Here is a 21059-nt window from a genome sequence, read left to right as displayed (position 1 = left end):
TACTTAGCCTCGGCAATGACCCACCTCCGCCATGACAGTTCATTGGTACGTTTGGAACACGCAGCTCTTATATATAGGCTATATCACTTGTTAGGAACACGTCAGAAAATAACACAAGTACAACACGTGCTTTAGGAGACGCTTTTTATTGAGACGTAATACGAAAAATGCCGAAGAATATATATATCTCTGGGGGGAGGTTAAGTTGCACGATTTCTGAAAACAAAGGAAGACAGCATTCTTCATACAAGTTCTGGAGAATGAGCAAAGCAGGAATAGCACCATTTTGATACCACTATTCCTAAAGTACGCAACTTCACTGCATATTTTATATGAAACCCTCCGCTTGGTAGTATTGGCCAGTCTCTCTGGTCACTGTCTCGTCCGTAGAAATAAGACATTCTCTCTCTCTCTCTCTCTCTCTCTCTCTATATATATATATATATATATATATATATATATATATATATATATATATATATATATATATATATATATATATATATATATATATATATATATATATATATATATATATATATATATATATTAGATAAATATATATAAATATAAAATATAAATATATATATATATATATATATATATATATATATATATATATATATATATACACATATATTGACATATATATGTATATATATATACAATATATATTGCTTGTCTGCCTCTCTCACTCTCACAGACAACGTAGTAATTCGCCCAGCATCGTCTGTCATTAATGGGAACGCTTTCACCTGCTTCCACGTCGTGTGTTATGTGTGTGTGAGTGAGCGTGTGTGTGTGTGTGTGTGTGTGTGGAGTGTAAGCCCAAGTGCACATATGTAAACCAAGAGTTAACCGAGTGTAGACACAGAGCTCAACACACACTCGAAAAGACTCGATGAAATGCCATGTCAAACACTCCAGCAGGACGAGGGTGTCAAACTACATCCCATAAGACACACCATTCGGCACACCTCCTTTTGGCACGTGTTCCTCTCGCTAATTAAAACGGAAAAAAGTCTTTTTAGCCAAAGGTAGATACTAGGAGGGTATATATCATACACGCATACACATTTATACATACACACACACACACACACACACACACACACACATATATATATATATATATATATATATATATATATATATATATATATATATATACATACACACACATATATATATCCTTAACTCTGGCAGCAGTCAAATATAGCCAACTAGCTGGTGAAAACTAAATTCCTAGAGCAGGCTAACTGGAAAGAAATAGATTTTTCAATCAGGAGAACAATAAACAGCTTCCCGTGGATCGATCTCGGGGCTCTATCTGTTGACGAGAGGTTGATGAAATAAAAGGATAGACAAAACAGAGTAGTTATTTGATGCTTTCCAAAAGAGGTAAAGTTATGGATATGCAAAAGTGTGGGAAGAATTCCAAAGCCTGTTAGTGAAGGAAAGAAACAGTGAACCGAGCAGTCATAGAAACTGCTGATTTTCTCAGGGTATTGCTATTGGTGGGCTAGGTGTTACTTGGCGCCCTACTGGCTGGAACAATTCTATTCATCACTTCAAAGGAACCTGTAAAAGAGGTACTGTACAGCAAACCTTAGGTGGGAGAATATTGGATCAGAAAAAGATGAAAAATTACAGAAAGATCTCATGTAATTTTTAATTTTCGGTAGTCATGTTTTCAACTTCCATATTACAAGGGAGAGAGAGAGAGAGAGCACAGAATTTTCGAAATATATATATATATATATATATATATATATATATATATATATATATATATATATATATATATATATATATATATATATATATATATATATATATATATATATATATATATATATATATATATATATATATATATATATATATGTGTGTACACACATACATATAGCCTCTATAAAAGATATAAATGGTACATGAATGGCTCATTTTAGCAGGGCACAAATTATAATAAAATAAAATTCAAATATAGATAATAATTTTTTTGCCATAAGAAACTGAAAGCTCCTTGCTCTCTTTAAATATGACATTTTTATCACATCTTGCGGAATTTTAATTATTATCATACTCTTTCCTATTTGACTATGAAATTTTTTCTAGCTAGAAATTAAGTTTCTAATTTTTCTTCATTGTATTTCATTTTCCTCAATTATGTATGACAATATGTTTACCTATAAAAATTAAAAGATTCCTCTATTCTTTCACGGTCTCTTGCTTCCATTTTCGAAGGATCTCTCCTATTTTTTTTTTCTTAACAACTTGTTTTGAGCCCCGTCAGGTCCCAGCGAACCCGTAGGAATCAGTGCGGGATTCTGGAGAAAATTGGTAGACCCGAAAAGATTGAGATGGAACGACTGTCGTCACACTTGCTTGGTCGGGTATTGAAAGGAACTATGTAGCTGCTAGAAAAAAGGAAAGGGGGGAAACTTTAGGCCTATATGATATAATCTTTCTATATATATATATATATATATATATATATATATATATATATATATATATATATATATATATATATATATATATGGATAGATAGATAAATATATATATATATATATATATATATATATATATATATATATACTATGGATAGATAGATAAATATATATATATATATATATATATATATATATATATATATATATATATATATATATATATATATATATGACAGTGTGTTTATTTGTATTTCTAACAGATTAAGACAAGCTTTCCTAGCAAACAATTTCTTCAGTTCGTGATATTCATGCAGTTCCTGAAGCGCTTGATCATGGTATCAGAACAAGAGTTTATTATCAAGTGAAACCTATAATGATGCATGCACATATACAAATTACTTGTTTATTTTGTTTCTCATTTAGACATACAAATAGTAAGCAAAATCATTAAACAAAACGTACACTTAAATTTACATGTATGTAAGTATGTGTGTCTGGGTGTATTCAAGGCGTATGGTAATGGGTATTTATACATAAACTGGCTGGGGAATAAGTGTCGAATCATCGTTTACGCTGTGATATCCTAATCAAAGACTATCAAAATATTTTGGCTTACTTTTATTACTTGCTTAACTGACGTAATTATTTATCATTTATTTAACTAACGTGTTTATTTATCGTTGATTTAACCGACGTGTTTATTTATCGTAGTACATATCTTAAATATGGTTTTAGGTCGAGTATTTTTCGCAACGAGACGGCAGATTGTGTTTGGGAAATAAAACAGGAAAACCAAACAAAATATCATTGCTTTCGCGGCCGAGAAAGAAGCAAACGGGGGCGCCTTTATCAAGATAAACAACATTTCCTTGGCCGGTGGCCAGGCAAGCCCGAGAAAGGAGTCCCGAAAGCCGCTAACAAATGAGCATCGGAGTACCAGCGGTCAGTCACGGAGTAGATGCTGAAGTGACCACGATGGCAAGAGCTCCTTTGGGGGATCTCTATATAATGTCCCTCCTTAATGCTGAACTGGTGTAGGACCAACTGTAATATTAGGGTGCTTAGTGGAGGCATTACGGTGGACTTGCCTCGTTTATTGTGGACCCCGCAAAGGGGGTCCTTGAGTGGGACGGGCTTTTCTCTCTCTCTCTCTCTCTCTCTCTCTCTCTCTCTCTCTCTCTCTCTCTCTCGGTCCCTCAAGCGATTTCTCCCTCCGTCGAGGATTAAGAGACGTTCCCATGTTCTGCATGCTGAGGCCGTGCCAATATCTCTGACTTACCCGATGCGGCGGGCTTTGTCATCCAGACCGAATTCTGGACTACAGTTTTGGATGATAAGCCTAACTCGAAGTTACAAATGCAGTCCTTTTTCTTTTACACAAGTATATGAATCACATATCTTTCAAGATTTTTTGTTATCTTTTAAGTCAAGTTTTTTCTGGTTTACTGTTTTTTTTAACGACTCTATAATATTTTCCTGAGTAAATCCATCATGATGGTCACTATCGCTAACGGTAGTGTTTACTTTTTTTCTTAATTTCGGTCTGGGTGCTACCTTTTTATTCTAATTTACAAGATTTACTTAAATAATGGTGTTTAAACTAGCATGTAAGTAAATGTAACCGCGCAGATATAATAAATACAATCGTATTAAGCAGGTAAAAAAAAATTACATTTCATATCAGGGTTGGTTTTGGGAGAAGCTCATGACATCCCTTTTCATTATAGGTCTTCAAAATTCTTATGAGAACATTCGTTCAATTGTCTTTCATTAGCGCAGATCGTCAACGACTGTCAACGAGGCTATCAGTCGCCAATGAAGCAATCTCTCTATTCCCGTCACACTGGCCAAGTCGGACTTCGTCCATTTGCGCGAAAGAAGAACACGCATAGAATGCGAATCTTTGTCATCTGCAACTTGTGCGATCAAATCTTCCGCAGTCAGCGCTTCCCAACACCCAACCAATTCCAGCCAACAAGAGCTCAGACTCCATCTCTCCTCCTAAAAGTTTCCCTCAGTGCCATTCCCTCTGAAAAGACCAGTCCAGGGAGTCACTTTCCAGAAGCCATTCCAACAAGTGCTGGAGTCAAGCGAACAAGTGGTTTCCATCCAGTACATGAGTTGCCCTTACCACCAACCGCAGTGTACGAGAATTTTCAATAATGGGAACTCCGCGTCCACACTCACCTCTTTCCAGTTCAGTTCCTTCTTTTCTTTCTTTCGCCAGGAAGAGGACGTGCGAGAGGCGGAGATCTTCGCGCTCCTCCGGGACTGCGCTGGAATAGATCCCATAGAAAAGTTGGGAAAGAACATCAACTAAACTAATCAAGCCTGGAAACCGCTACTTGAGGGGAAAAAAGGAAAAAGGGAAAATAGTCGACGACCAATGTCAAGAAAGACCTAGTGCTTATGTCACCTCGGCTCTTGTCCACTCCCCCTCTCCATCCCCCTTCCTCCCCATCCCTTCTCTCTCTCTCTCTCTCTCTCTCTCTCTCTCTCTCTCTCTCTCTCTCTCTCTCTTTATCCCTTAGAGAGCCACAGAGTCCTGCAGCGAGGCCGGCAGAGAAGTGAATGAAATTGAAACAAGATCGTCGTCATCAGTCAAATGACCAAGGGGAAGGAGAAGAGGGGAAGAGATGGGAAAAGGGGACTAACGGTGATGACTGTAGTGAGGAAGAATGGAAAGAGGAGAAGAAATAAGCATTTAGTGACGTTCCCGAGAGCACATTCACGCACGCGCACACGCACTTTCTCACATATAAATATATAGTGCAACTTAGCATACAGACTAAAGTATCAATAAACAAGATGATAAATTAGTTTTCGCTCGTTGAAGAAAAGGATTAATAGAAATAGGTAATAGAGAGTTAGTCCGTCGAGCAATTCTTAAGTTCACTTTTTAAAGGCGTCTTTCATTACGAAGTAAAAATAAGGCGAAAGGTCAGTAATAATAATAATAATAATAATAATAATAATAATAATAATAATAATAATAATAATAGTTAAATTATAAAATTACGAAAACAAGACCCGAATCAGATATGACGTCAAAAGAAGGAAACAATAAAATTAAAACGAAGGTTGAGTTTTCCATATTCAGAATGTTTAATTTTTTTCTATATTACTGTACTTAGAGAAGTTGAAACATAGCTGGCTGGAATAGACACCCTTCAACAAAAAAAAAAAAGTGTTCTAATTTAGCCGCATTTATAGCGTTCCTCGAATTTGAATATTTGATAGTAATCTCAAAATCTCGTGCAAGTTTATATATTCATAACTTCAAATTTGTCTATTTTTATATTTTTTTATTTATCAAGATAAACTGATATCAGTTTAGTAACCTGATCATTATCAAAAGGTAACGCGCCCTATCTAAAACGCCATAACGACTGATATACCACCCAAATAAATCTAGTGAATGGGTGTCCAGCGTGAGTGCTTGAAAGTGCATGTTGTGAAGAAGACCCACAATGTATTATTTATTTTACTTTTTAGGTGGAGTGGTCAATCACAGCTGGAATCCTGGAAGGGACTGATATCTTTACTGTTGTCACTTGGCAGTGGACTGTTTTAGGTGAGTAATGTGACGTTTAGTAAATCTGATTCTTTGGCTTAGTAGTTTACTAGTGTGATCTAAATTGTAAAGCGCATAGTGGACAGAGTGCTGTTTAGTGTTTTATTAGGTTGTTGCTCTAACTTATCTGGTTTTACTTATCCGTTTTATTTTAATTTGGGAGATATTGTCATTTTAATACAAATGATGCTTTTAATGCATGTCAATTTTTGTGAGCATATGCTTATGGAATATGAATTTAGGTGAAAAATCAGCCGCTCAACTAACTCCATCCTATAAGACTTATTAGGGGACAAAGACTACACTAAAACCAGCCGAATTCTCTGCCAGTTCTCGTTGAACTGAGGGTTACAAAAATCAGAAACGAGTTATATGTTATTGTGTTCTTTACCTTCTTTGTCACTGTTTTAATAAAAACATTATTCAACAACATGTGCTAAATCCCCTGTTACTATTTTATGTATACAACCAACAATGTAATTGATTTTATACTGTATTGATACCATTAGTAATATTATGAATGCAGCTATTCAGTTTCAGTTTTATAATTGCATTTTATTCTATCTCAGTTGTATCAGCATTCTGTATTTTCACATGACCAAGAGTCGATATAAAGAATATTATTATTTTTTCATTATAATGAGAAGCCAGTTCACTACTAAAATCGGTGGAAACCGTCCAACAGAAAACCCTCAAGCAGGTAGCTCACGTTCAGCCGTCGATTTATTTAAACAAACGTGATTTAGTATGCTGATTTTTTCTTCACTACAGATAGTCACATCTTATCCCCCAAAATAACAACTTCATGCTTTGTCACCAGTATTTACCGCGAGAAACTGGCACACCTAAACATACGTAAGATATCAAATTAAAATTTTCTCAGTTGCAAAGAATAAAGCTATAATAAAGATTTATGCGAAAAATTTCTTTGGATTCTTAAGGGTGATCTGTTATTATCAAAGTTGTGTTGGTAATCCTTGGAATTCACGGAAATAACTTGATTTCCATAATATTCACCTTTTATTTTATTACTGTAATTAGATTTATAATTAATAAGACACAATGAAGGACCATTCCAGTAAGTACTTTTAGCCGGTTGGTCAATTATATCACATTGAAAAAGCTGTAGAACTGATCGCTAGGAGAATTATGTTGCTGATGACTTTTGCCTCATAATAAGTAGATTGACCCTCCTGATAAGATAATTTTATAAGAGTTTTTTGCTCAGTACATGGAAAATCTAAATGGTAAATCTAAGGAGCATTGTTAAAATGGAAACGGCAAAAAATTTAAAGATAAAAATCAACACAAGAAGAGAAATATATATAAAAAAGGTAAAGCTGTATCCTTTCCTATTTACAGAATTACTTCACAGATGTAAGAAGCAAAAATATTAAGAAACGATAAAAGGAACAAAAAAGCGTTAATGAATAGAATCTTTTAAGCAGCTGTCTTTAGAGAATTATATATAATACGCTGCTTTCCCCAGAATTAATGCCATGTGTACGAATTGTCAATGAAAAAGAAAAATGGAATAATAACACGACAGCCAAATGGAGTAGAATGGTTTAGAAAAAAAAAAAGACCCAAATGGGGAGTACCCGTAAAAACGAATAAAGGTAAATGGATATGTAATTAATACAAAAGAGAAAAACATCGTGAGACAAGAATAACAAAACGACCGAACAATAGAATAATAAGGGGGAAGTGAATGGCATGAACACGAATCCATTGCAAAAGAAAGACGTCGATAACAATGGCTGGCAAAGGTGCGAGAAAGGAGAGAGAGAGAGAGAGAGAGAGAGAGAGAGAGAGAGAGAGAGAGAGAGAGAGAGAGAGGAAGGGGTTCTGCGCCGAAATAAAAAAAAATCGGAACAAAAGGGTTAACATTAAAGCTCATTTCATTCTTATTCCAAGCGTTGAAGCTATTTCATGGAAATAAATGGAGTCTTGTTCGTGTCTATTCTAGAGGTTACTTAAGGCATTACTTATTTAATAACGATGGAAAGGAAGGAAATGTTCACGGAGTCTTGTACATGATTAATTTGAGGATGTGGCTTCTTGCGATGTGTCTTGGTTCATGATTAATATTAAGGTAAGCGCAGATCGGTAAATGCCATATATATATATATATATATATATATATATATATATATATATATATATATATATATATATATATATATATATATATATATATATATATATATATATATATATGTATGTATGACATTTAGCTATTATCAGGAAAAAGGCGAACAATAGGCAGTCTGAGTAAGATTTGAAAATCAAATTGAGTCAGACGTCAGGATAGAGTTTGATTTAATATCATTAGGAAAAATTACCGAAGCTGCTTATGGAGATGAGATATTGAGGGAGATGCCGATGGCTTGGATTATCCTTCGCACAGTCCCTGGGAAAATAGTAGGTGATTGTGTTAACTAGGCTTCTGTGGGTACCGGAAGTTAGAGGACCCAGAACTAAATGAATGAGGACTATGAGACAAGAATTGGGGATGAGTGGAGATTTGCGGAAGTTAAAACACAGGGTAGATATGGTTGGTGGAATTTCACGGAAACCCTTTTCGCTGCAAGACATTAGAGTCGATGAAATTTTATATATATATATATATATATATATATATATATATATATATATATATATATATATATGTATATATATATATATATAGCTGATTAACAGCTCTCCTATCATACATATACATAGATATATATTTACATGGAACCATTTGTGTTATGTATGCAACGGGACCTACATTAAATGGCCACTTTCATCGTATGAAATAGTATTATTAGATGAGAAGTAAATGAAGAAACCTATTCCTTCAGTTTGGCACTGGAACTCAGTCCACTTGAAGCATGTGGACTAACAACCTTAGTCTTACTAATGTATATATAGGTTATAAATTATATTATACCTCAGAATAAAAAGCATCTCCAATAGATTTGATTTCTTATTCAGACTCTAGCTTATAGTGATAAGTATATCTAGAAATTGTGAGCAAACTGAGAAGCTTTGGATGCATATTAAAACAAAGTCCAGATGAGAAGTAAAATTTTTGAGAATGTCCATGTATGGACTAACAACCTTAGTCTTACTATATATATATCATATATATATATTTGATTTCTTATTCAGATAGCTTATATATAAGTATATATATATAGCTATGATGCCAATGTGAATTTTTGAGAATATATATATATATATATATATATATATATATATATATATATATATATATATATATATATATATATATATATATATATATATATATATGTAGACACACACATTATATGTAAACGTGTGTGTCGGTGTGTGTTTGAAGGTGTGTGTGTGTGTGTATAAAAATGATTGTTTGTGAAAATAGACTTTACTGCAGTAATTAGATATTTAGTAGATAATGAATATTTCTGTCAAGATGAAAGGGCACAACCCACACAAGTGAGCAAGAAAATTAAACAGTAACTCAAAGTTCTAAAGCAAGGAAAAGAATATTGTTCTTGATGAAAGTCTCTCTCTCTCTCTCTCTCTCTCTCTCTCTCTCTCTCGTCTCAGCCGCCTCCTGATGAAAATTCAACACGGCCGCCGTTCTCAAAACACTTTTTTCAATCCGACACCTACTCAAGGCACTCCGCTCCCGATTTTTATGCGATAATTACAGAAAAAGTCCATTTAAAATGCAAAAGAGGTTGCTAAATGAAGATATCACTTACCCTGCTTTGTTTAGGGGTAATTTGGCGGGGAAAAGTGAGGGGAGGATAAGAAAGGCCTGTGCCGACGTGTGAGGCGGCCGAGCCGCGCGTGCATGTGAAGGGGTGTCCTCCGAATGGAGGAGTGGGGCTTCCCCCCGTACCCGTAGGCCAGGGGCCCTGCTGGCGGAGGCTTGCGTCTTGTTGCAGTTGAGGTGTTATGTGTACTAGAAAAGATTCCGAATCCAAATGATATATGTATTTAAAAAAGTGATGAATTTAAAGGGTAAATGTATTAAAAATATGCTGAATTTAGATGCTATTTGTAGTAACAGGATCTTTTTATAAAATGCTGAATTTTGGTTTAATATTTATCAAAGAGATGCTAAACTGAAATGGCAATTTATTAAAAACATGCTGAATTTAGATGCAATTTTTATGGACAAGATGCTGAATTTAAATGTTTTTAAACTACTGAATTTTGGTCTAATGCATGTATATATATATATATATATATATATATATATATATATATATATATATATATATATATATATATATATATATATATATATATATATATATATATATATATATATATATATATATATATATATATATATATATAAAAGATGCTGGATTTTGATATGATATGTATCAAGATGTTTGATTCAGTTGGCATATGTATTAAAAATATGATGAATTTTGGTACAATCTGTACTAAAATGATTTTGTATTTAATATGTAAATTTATTAACAAAATGCTAAATGCAAACGGTATATGTGGTAACAAGGTGTAGAATTTAGGAGTCATTAGTAAAAATTTGATTTATTTCAAAATATTTAGTGAATTCACCGTATAGTTCTCATGAGAGCTTTCCTATTGCGTTGAAAAAATCATTTAAATCATTACAGAAAACTAGTTTGATAATACACCCTTGTGTATGTATGTGTATATATATATATATATATGTATGTATGTATATATACACATATATGTATAACTGAATCACGAAAATATGGAACGTGATGAATACATGAATAAAGATAAAATCCACGAAGGAAAGGGAAACACTGGAGTGCTGCGAGGACTTTCGACTGTATGTCGTCCTTTACTTTGCAGATCTGCTAAGTAAAGGACGACAGGCAGTCGAAAGGCCTCGCAGCACTCCAGTGTTTCCTTTCCTTCGAGAATTTTATCTTCATATATATATATAATATATATATATATATATATATATATATATATATATATATATATATATATATATATATATATATATATATATATATAGTGTACTTACAAAGCAATTTTATTACTAAATATTTCTCTCAATATTTTTCTGCAGTAAGGGTGATATGACAATAAATTTGATATATCTTGCATGCTACTTTGTACAATACCTGTTTAATTGTAGTATTTCATCTAAGATCATCTAAAAGTGATTAAACGTCATGTACTTTTACGTGCAGAGGAAAACAGCATTCGAACAATTAAATGTTGGAATAATTTATTAATCTGCTAAAAGCTCTAAAACATTTTTTGCGTTCCAGAAAAATTTGCATAGTTTCTATACCATCTTCGTTAAAATACAATCCTTTTTATTTATTTAAGGGCAAATATGTATAAATGTACCTAAATGTAAATAGAAAAACGCCTCTCGATTTAATTGAATCGAAAGAGACTAAAAAACTTAATTATACTTGAAATATTCCAAATGGAATTATTTGTTTAATAATGTAGTTTGTGCAATGAAAATTCATCCAATGCTTTATTAGGTTTTAACCTCGACTGACAAATACCTCACAAAATATACGTTAATAAAGTTCATCCTTCATTGTATATGCTTCAAGTTTCTTTTGCAAAATATATCTCTTGTTCATCTGGTCGAGCATGCACGCACATTTCATTTATTCACAATGAATCCTGTTAAGTGAGGTTGAATTCTGCCTCCAAATTCATGAAAGACTGCATTTTTTATATCACGGGTTTATCCAAGATGAAGCTTTTCACACACATGCACCCTTTGGTATAATTTATCGTGAAAAATGTAAATTGTAATGTGAGAGCAGCTTTGCATACTCACTAAATCTGCCAAAAGAGAAATCATAATAAGAGAAAATATTTTCAAGAACACACTCCGGAGTGATATATAAAAAAATTAATAAAAATCTGTCTAGTTTGATTTATCATCAAAATGTAAATAGTCATTTGAAAGCAGCTTTTCATGCTCACCAGCAGAAGCAAGTTTACTCTGAATACTGGGAGCAACTCTATTCAGCAAAAAAAAAAAAAAAAAAAAAAGGTCTCCCACGATGTTTATCACAATTTTTCCTGATATCTCCGGGAAGGAAAACTGCGCGATGAACGGCTACTGAAACATTCAGGTCACCTGCAAAAGACTTAAGCTGGGCGTAATTATTTACCTGTATTTGCCGGCTACATTCCAAACACATCTAGGCGCTTAAATTATTATGTCGCCGAGGAAGGTAAAAGACCTCTCTTTTCTTACTGAGAATTAGGGTCGGTCGCTCGCAAGAAGAAAATAATTAAAAAGATCTAAATTTCGCTCGGGCCTCCTGCTTGATATTTCCAGTTTTACGAAGATGAAATCATTTTCATTCTTTAATTCTTCGCGAAGGTACACGAGTTTGTAATGCGTGGTAATGAATGATTTACAATTTAATCACTGCAACTGATTTCAGACTGCAAACCTTTTTCAGAGATGAATTTTTACATTAATGATGAGTGGGTCTGAGAAATCGTGAAAATGTAGATTAGCAAATATTGTGGTGGCAATTCATTTGATGTTTCATTGTTGCCTGACAGAAACAGAATACTAAAAGCATGGATAATAAAGTGTGTAATAGCTCTCTCTCTCTCTCTCTCTCTCTCTCTCTCTCTCTCTCTCTCTCTCTCTCTCTCTCTCTCTCTCTCTCTCGCCGGTGATGATATGCAGAATAAAGTTCTCGAAGGTTTTTCTTTGCGTAGATCTTTTCGCGAAATCACATTTTCATCCATATTGACATAAACTATTTTCGCATTATCAAAAACTTATCTTCAGTCGACTGTTTTCATTTTTGGAAAGCCTTCTATTGGGTTCATCCTGTAGGCTCCTTTTTGTTAGTAAGCTAGAGGGTATAGCTTTCTATATAATTTGGTCGTGGGTAATTTAGATATTTATAGAACAAATACGTATTTATTATTACTTAAAATTTTCTGTAGTTCTTCCATTCTGAAGCTAGCTCGAGAACATCGCCGTTCTATCAGATGGTAGAAAGTAGTGTTGATTCGGTCTTCAGAAACCATGGTATTATCCAGGAGTGTTATCTGGTTTGCAATGGAAATAATCATCGAAACTATTATTTAGCTAGGTAAGCGCAAATGCTTTTTATTATGTTCTATAAGCCAGGAGGTACCTCGCTTCCTTTCATTGATGGCTTGTGAAATTGATTATATTTTAGAAAAGTATTATTATCAGGATTTTTATGTAAAATCTGCTTATTACTTTCATGCGATACGTGTACCTCTTATGTTAAGCAACAGAGATCTCTTGCTTTCTCGATTGCCTTATACTTTTGGATAAGTTGGCTTCAGAAAATTGAAGCCGAAGGGGAAATCCTATGTAAAAACACAACCACCTTCCTACCTTTCCAAGTGAGATTCAAACCAGCGAAAGTTACGCTAGAGTAAGGTTGTAGTAAACGTTCTTCCTGGTTTTGTGAGCTATGGCGACTTTACTCTGAACAACTATGATATTGTGACCGAGATGGATCTAATATGATGTGGTAAAACGTATCTGAATTCGACTAATATATACGCATAAGCTGAACTAGACTTACATTCCCCTTTCCAAGCTCAGCTATGTTGGTTCGAGTCCTGCCATAGATGGCGAAAGCTTCTTCATGACGCACATTGATTTAGGCTTAGTGTGATCAGTTATCCCAGGAAGAGTGAGGAAGATGAGAAATTGATATGATATCGAAAATTCTCATGCACCTGGTAAAAGAGAACAAGACAGTCTACATACATACATACATACATACATACATACATACATACATACATATATAGATGACCATGTAGTAAATGCACGAAAGCACTCAGAAGTATTCTTTTACATCTTGAATATTCTGATATTTGCAATATTATATATACTGTATATATATATATATATATGTATATATATATATATATATATATATATATATATATATATATATATATATATATATATATATATATATATATACATATATACATACTAACAATAATCTACAAAAGTTGTTTAATATCCAATTCGCGCTACTTCGAGAATATCACCGAAGGTGAATTATTATGAATGATAAATGGATTGGTACCTAAGTGACTCGAACACTCGACAGTACCCTCTAACGACTTCCAGTTGACGTTCAAAACCACATTATTGGATTTGAACGTCAGCAGGAAGTCGTTGGAAGGTACTGTCGAGTGTTCAGTCACTACTTGGATTATCCTTTGATCCTTTGTCCCTGTCTTTTTTGTTTAAAGAACATGCTGCCCAGATTAAAAACTGAAATCCCGCCCCCTTCTGTTTTTTTATATAAAGCTGTGTCAACTTCTTTTGTATTCAGTGTGAACTTGGAAATGCAGAACAAACTACGAAAGTACTTGTTCAAAGTCCTGGTTTTCACTCACCTTCTTACGTGGATTTTGTGATATACAGTATATACAGTATGTATATATATATATATATATATATATATATATATATATATATATATATATATATATTATATATATATATATATATATATATATATATATATAATATATAAATATATATAAATATAAATATATATATAGATCTTTGAAATTAACATTTTCCTGTGTTTACTGGTAACATATGAATCTGCTTCTCTGTTAAGGTAACACCTAAAGCATTTAAAATTTAGATGCAGGGTGGACCTTTGATGCTGTTAGAATGACAGAATGATTTTACCCAAGGTAACAGGATAGCACAGGTGTCCCACGCGTACATAAGCACTTGTAATGATTACGCAACGAGATTATTCAAGCTTTCATGGTCAAAATCTTCTCTTTCTTCCCTATATTGTCTCATACCGTTATCCAGTTTTCCCTTTTATTCAGTATATAGATATTATTTGCAATTTGCAATTACTGTGATTAGGTTTTAATGTCAGGATGGGAAAATGTTTTGAGTAAATTTTGATAGCATTTATGGTAATGCAGTTTTGAGCTATAAAAAGGAGCCTTTCAATGTGCAAAAGTAAATTGGTTCGTAATTGCCGAACGAGGTCTTGGCCTGTAATTTTGGACCAATTTTAGCGATGGGTAATTTGAGGTAACAGGAGGCAGGCTTTTGCGATCAAAAGTTTCTGAGTTGTAACAGGTGTTTGGTGTGTGTAAAAGAGTGTGAATGATGTGTGTATGTGTGTGTTTGAGAGAGAGAGAGAGAGAGAGAGAGAGAGAGAGAGAGAGAGAGAGAGAGACTTCGCCTCTGCGTATTGCTCTGCGATTGAGGATATTCTACCAATTTAACATTCATGACAGTTCTGCGACGTAAAGCTGATTTGATCTCATTAACAAAGAAGAGGAAACAAGATGGTTTGAATCAATTCGTGAAAAACACTACAGGTCTCTGACTTTCTATTTTCGTTGTTTTTTTATTCGCTAAATATGTTTAGTTCATTATTGTGATTATTTTTTCTGAATTTAGTCCTAGTTTCGTATACAACAAAATGAATATGAAGGGTTATAAATTACAGATAAATAAATAAGTAAATTAATAAATATTAACAGCCAAGGCTAAGTATCTTATTATTCAGCCACCTGCTACGATTTATCTTCCTTGAAATTACGTTTTGAACAACATGTTTTAAATAGAAATGAAAGCTTATTTTATAGAGCAAAGAATATAGTTTTCTAGGACAACTTTTGAGATTACCAGTCAGTCTTGCATTTATTTCATATACATATGGAAAATGTTTAGGAAATCGTGTCACAAATGTTTATCAAGGATTTATGTTAGTGAATTAAATGCCTACGGTTATCGAAGGCGTATCTTTTATCCTTAATTATAATACATCTTGATATTATTCGATAACGATCTGTATCCATAATATAGACTGGAATGCATAAAAAAGAAAAAATTCTTAACGGTCTTTTCTAATTTGTGATGATCACCGTGTTATTCCTAACTGCTGAGAGGTGGCTTAAAAAATTAAAAGAACATTAATAAAACCCAAGTCACAGCCAAATTTATCCTTTATTTGTTGGGTTAAGGTTGAACCCTCTGAGCAGAGAAGTTGCATAAACACGCACATCTTTCAGCTCTACCTTGCATGAGCCAGTCCTCTTCTTTCGACTCCATCTGTACGGCGCTCTTTGATCTACCTTTTTTGTTTCTCAGTAAACGTTCGAGCTATGCACGCTTTTCACCACCCTTCAATTGTTCATTATCTCCACATAACCGAGCAAAAAGACCTAGTTGATCACGTGACTGGATGATGTCACTGACGTCACTGGATATGTCACTATTTGAAAAACAATAGCAGATCACGTTACGTTTAGACAACGTTGAGTGTAGCTACACTTTCTTCTTATAATGGTTGGTCCTATTATTCGAGACACAGAAATATTAAATATATGGAGAATACGATTGTGTCTTCATTCAAGTTAGAGTAGCATAGGTCACTGAAAATAGAAGTAAACTCATGATTGCCTCTGAGCAAGGTACGGTTTAAAAAGACCAGTCATATCGTGGCTTGTGTATGTGACCAATTTGCCTATGAGTCATTAGTAGATTGGTATACCTCTATTGAGATGTCTCGCAGCACCGGTATTATCTAGCACAAATTACCGTTTGTGTCTGTCCCCGCAAAAAAAAAAAAAAACAAGAAAAAAACTCTTAAAGCCAGGGGTTATCATTTACGGTCATCGATGGCACTGGAGAACAGAGTAAAACACTTGCTTAAGTTATGGTCATACCATTTCGTATTTTCTACTGAAACTGATAGGTATGTTTAGAAAGGTTGACTAAGTGTAAGGTTCTATTAAAGTGATAATGTATAACGAACCTGCCTAACATATCTTAAAATAATTGCACAACAAACAAATCTCACAGCATATACCAATAACCTCCTGTTTCTTGCTCTGCTAACGTTCATTTCTGATGATGTAAATTCAAGCCAGTTGAAGATATTACACATCAGTATTATCATTTATGTGGTTCGGTTTATAAAAATATACGCCAATTATTACTGCTTCAAAAAATTAGGTCGTAGGCTGCTTTAACTTACCTGTTCATACTAAACATCCGTAACTCTTCATAACCCTTAATGTCTTCTCTCTCTCTCTTTCTCTCTCTCTCTCTCTCTCTCTCTCATACACACACACACACAAACACACAGACATACACACACATGCCTTATGTTACTTGTGGCGCAATTTTAAGCCTACTGAAGATAAATCGTAATATTCACAGAAATAAATTAAAATGTATAGTATAATAGTAGAGTATGGAGTTTGTTTTCCTTTATTTGCTTATCAAGCCATGTAAGGGGGAGCTGTCAGTGACGTCAGGTATCTTTTCAGAACCGACTGAAGCCGAAGACGTGCTATAACACTTTTAACCTTAAATGAAGATTCTAAAACTACATTTATCTTTTCATTTTCATTCACAATTATCTTTTCATTGAAGTAATATTCTTTTTAGGTTATATGAAAAAACGGGCTTTACTTCTTTTGGCTGAAGATTTATCTTCCGTCTCACCTTGATAGTAAGTCATTCTCGTTTCTCATCCCTTTAGGAAAAAAGAGTGAGAATAAGTGAGAATAATTTGTCCTTGCCTCCACCTAATCTTTCCATGACTCTTCTCACATAAGCCTTCCTCACTTCCTATGCATAACTAGTTTTTATTATGATACAGGGAAGACCAAAAATAGATTAAGAATGAGAGACTGGTCGAAAAACAAATGATAGTTACATTATTGACTTGCTAACTTTACGTGATCCTTCAGCACTGGAATAGAGGTCTGCTTAGTCTGAGTGCATGATAAAAAATAAAATATTAGTAATGTACATAAACTAGATTTTAGCAGCTGCCCTCCTCAGTCTCTTAATTATAAGTCATTAGGATACCGAGAGGTTGTTAAAGGAATGTATCGCATTACGTGTAGTTGATTTTAAATATTGCTGCATGATATAATGCAAATTTCAAGCTATACTCAAGGAGAGGTTTCCTAGCTAACTTATGCTTTTGTAACCCATCTGAAGTAAATACCTGATGGACGTCTTCTCAGTCTTTTGATAGTTTTCTGTTTTTTTTTTTTTATACCATTCATGGCGTTAAACTTCATAATATAACATGACTTGGCAAGTAGTTGCATCTTGAGTCATTGTTAATGTTAACATTATTTTATCAAAAACTGTCTCTCTACCAAAGAAAATAAAAGTTATTTTTAATACCCGACAAGGATCGTTGAACTGAAATACTATACACCCACGCTTTATCAATGGCGCTACCATTAATTCATCTTCATTTTCTTAGGGCTGATATCAGGTACCCGATACAGAAATATGAATATAAGATTAGATGATCAACTCTGACAAAAAGCGACTCCACACCTTGAGCGTCAACGTATCAAATTAGCTATGCAATAGTATACAGCCACATGCCAACACCTCAACCTTTAGTGATTCACTCTGAAGTTTGTGCAGATTGTATCTTTTTGATTTACAGTTCGTAGAAGGCTAAGCAATTCCTGTCAGGGCTTCAGCAAATGCTTTAGAGAATCTTGAAGACTTCAGGAGGACGAGATGAATGAATATTCGATGCAGCTGATGTTTCTTTGTTTACCTGTGCATTTCACAAATTACAGATACTCTTTTTGTTTTTTCTTTGAAAGGTCCGACTGAAAATGACTACTTTCAAGTTGCAAAGTGGCAATACTTTCTTGGCCATTGTCTGTCTCCAGCTCGGCAAATAATAACAATTCTTTCGGATGTTGAAGAACTACATTCTTCTCCATAGATTCTACATTTAAGCACAGTTGTACAAGAGGTAAGTGTTCTTGTTCCTTTTTGAAATATTTTATTTTTAAAAAGCCGTTCTTATATCTCTGCCATTGCTGAGAATACGGTTGACGTTATGTGACGGGTAAGACATGACAAAATCTAGTTCATTACTGTCTTGTGTTGACAGTCTCTTTTCGTTTTTCATGTCTAATATTTTTAGCTTCCTCCATTCTTGTATGGTTCGTTAATGTCCTTTTGCTCAGTGTACCAACGCTTGTTCTTTTGAAACTGTAGTTTATCTTTTCATGAATCTTGGAGTGTCAACACTTATACAGTATACACCTGTAAGTATATGCAAGAAAAATATTACCACTTGGTTACGTAAAAGGAGTCTTGTATTTAGGGCAATGTCATAAAGCCTCACAATATATTCGCAGATAAGAATTTTTTTACTTTCTAATAAATTACTTGGAATCCCACACTATGTCAGTTTATAATTTTTAATCAGTTATTGACGTAAATTATTGCTGCAATATTACTTATAATTAATCTTGCTTTTGATATTTAGACTTAAATTTCGAAGTTATCTGAACATTTGCAATGAATTCGGAAACGTCATTGTTGATGTTCTTGTGAGTCAGTGTTGTTATTATTATTACTGTCGTTGTTTTTAAGGCCCTTCATTGACACTGTTTTTATGTGACAAATATGCATTTTCAGCATCATTATTTTTTTTTATGCCATGTTGCTAATAAGATCTGTGTAAGCACTATGATTGTTCCGCTTAAATATGTTTCGAGTATTATTAATAATCTAACCAAAATACACACACACAGACACACACACACACACACACACACACACACACACACACACACACATATATATATATATATATATATATATATATATATATATATATATATATATATATATATATATATATATATGCTGGTTATATATATAAAACTTCAAGTTTTTGTTTTAATTTTATTGAGCTGCCGATATTTCTCAAAAGGCAATTACAATGACCACGATATAGAATAGTCTTCGATGACCATCTGTGAGACAAAACAGCAGTTATGACGAAATTGTATACCATCATATCAATAGAAATAAAAAAAAAAAGGTTGTATCTTCTCAGCGTCTGAGACCGAAGGAAGAACTAGAATTCCCAGAGACGTTCCTCCTTCGGCAAAGCTCTGAGATTATGGCAGACGCCGCTGAACTGACGAACAGCATACACACGTATCTTTAGCTCATTTCATTGTTTTGGGACACTTTGTTTACATCTCCTGCTGTGAACCACGGAGCCAGTGACACCGGTGTTGCTGCTTTACCAGATTCCCACATTCCAACATCCCCGACTGATTCCTGTTCCCAGCAGTTATGGAAATTGTATACCATCATATCAATAGAAATCACACACACTTCTCAGCGTCTCGAAGAACGACTTGTCGATTACCGTCAAGGGGGGAGAGACGTGAACTGACGAACAGAGAGACACGGGCTCGGTTGGGGACACTACACTCCTGCTGAGAAAGGAAGGACCGGGGTGATAAAGTGATTCCTGTGAGATCATCACACACTTTAGACGAGATTACCGTCAGAGAGAGAGAGAGAGCGTTTGGGGGGAGAGAGAGAGAGAGAGAGGGTGAGGAGAGAGAGAGAGAGAGAGAGAGAGAATGATAGTAATGACATGAGTCGATAAGATGAAAGAGGAAAATTAAGTAAATCTCTTGAGATGGGATGATATAGGATTATGATTTAATAAACCAAAAGATAAACTTCAATGAAAAAAAAATTAAGAAAATTATTTCTACATAAAAGGTGATCCAGGATCATTTGTATTTAATTTTTTTCATTGGTTATGATTTATTATACCAGGAAATAAACTTGCAATAGAATAAGAAGAAAAAGCAAATAATTAGAAATGAAATGATCACAAATAAAGGCTGGTACATGCCATATTTTATCAAACCTTGTTTCCTTGTGTGTAGCGAACGGACCTGAGATAGTATGAACATACTTCACTGTTTTAAACGATTTTATTCTTACTTGGCGTTTATATTAAAACTGCGAAGTCCACTGTACTGTTCATGGTAACAGTGATGATGACAATTGAATTTTGCAAATAAAAACGAAAAATAGAAAAACCACTCTTTTGCCTGTGCATGAATTTCAGTCAGATCTGTGAAAAATGACACGGTAAAGATTTATTTAACAGAAGTGAAAGTAAATGCTAGAAATATACAATTGATATAAAACGCAGAAAAAATGCGAGCAAAAATAT

At 33.8% G+C, this 21059-nt stretch overlaps 1 long non-coding RNA gene across 1 annotated transcript in view; it reads left to right on the top strand.

The window, feature by feature from the left end:
- Nucleotides 1-21059, top strand: part of LOC136825454 (uncharacterized) — a 604931-nt gene that overhangs the window by 464509 nt on the left and 119363 nt on the right. The window contains exons 8-9 of the long non-coding RNA XR_010849346.1: nt 5952-6030; nt 18658-18812. This is a non-coding gene — a long non-coding RNA (uncharacterized lncRNA). The remainder of the gene's footprint in view (nt 1-5951; nt 6031-18657; nt 18813-21059) is intronic.

This window comes from Macrobrachium rosenbergii, chromosome 37 (genome assembly GCF_040412425.1).
Source record: "Macrobrachium rosenbergii isolate ZJJX-2024 chromosome 37, ASM4041242v1, whole genome shotgun sequence".
NCBI classification, from domain to species: Eukaryota; Metazoa; Arthropoda; class Malacostraca; order Decapoda; family Palaemonidae; genus Macrobrachium; species Macrobrachium rosenbergii.
This window is presented reverse-complemented; position numbering and strand designations above follow the sequence as displayed.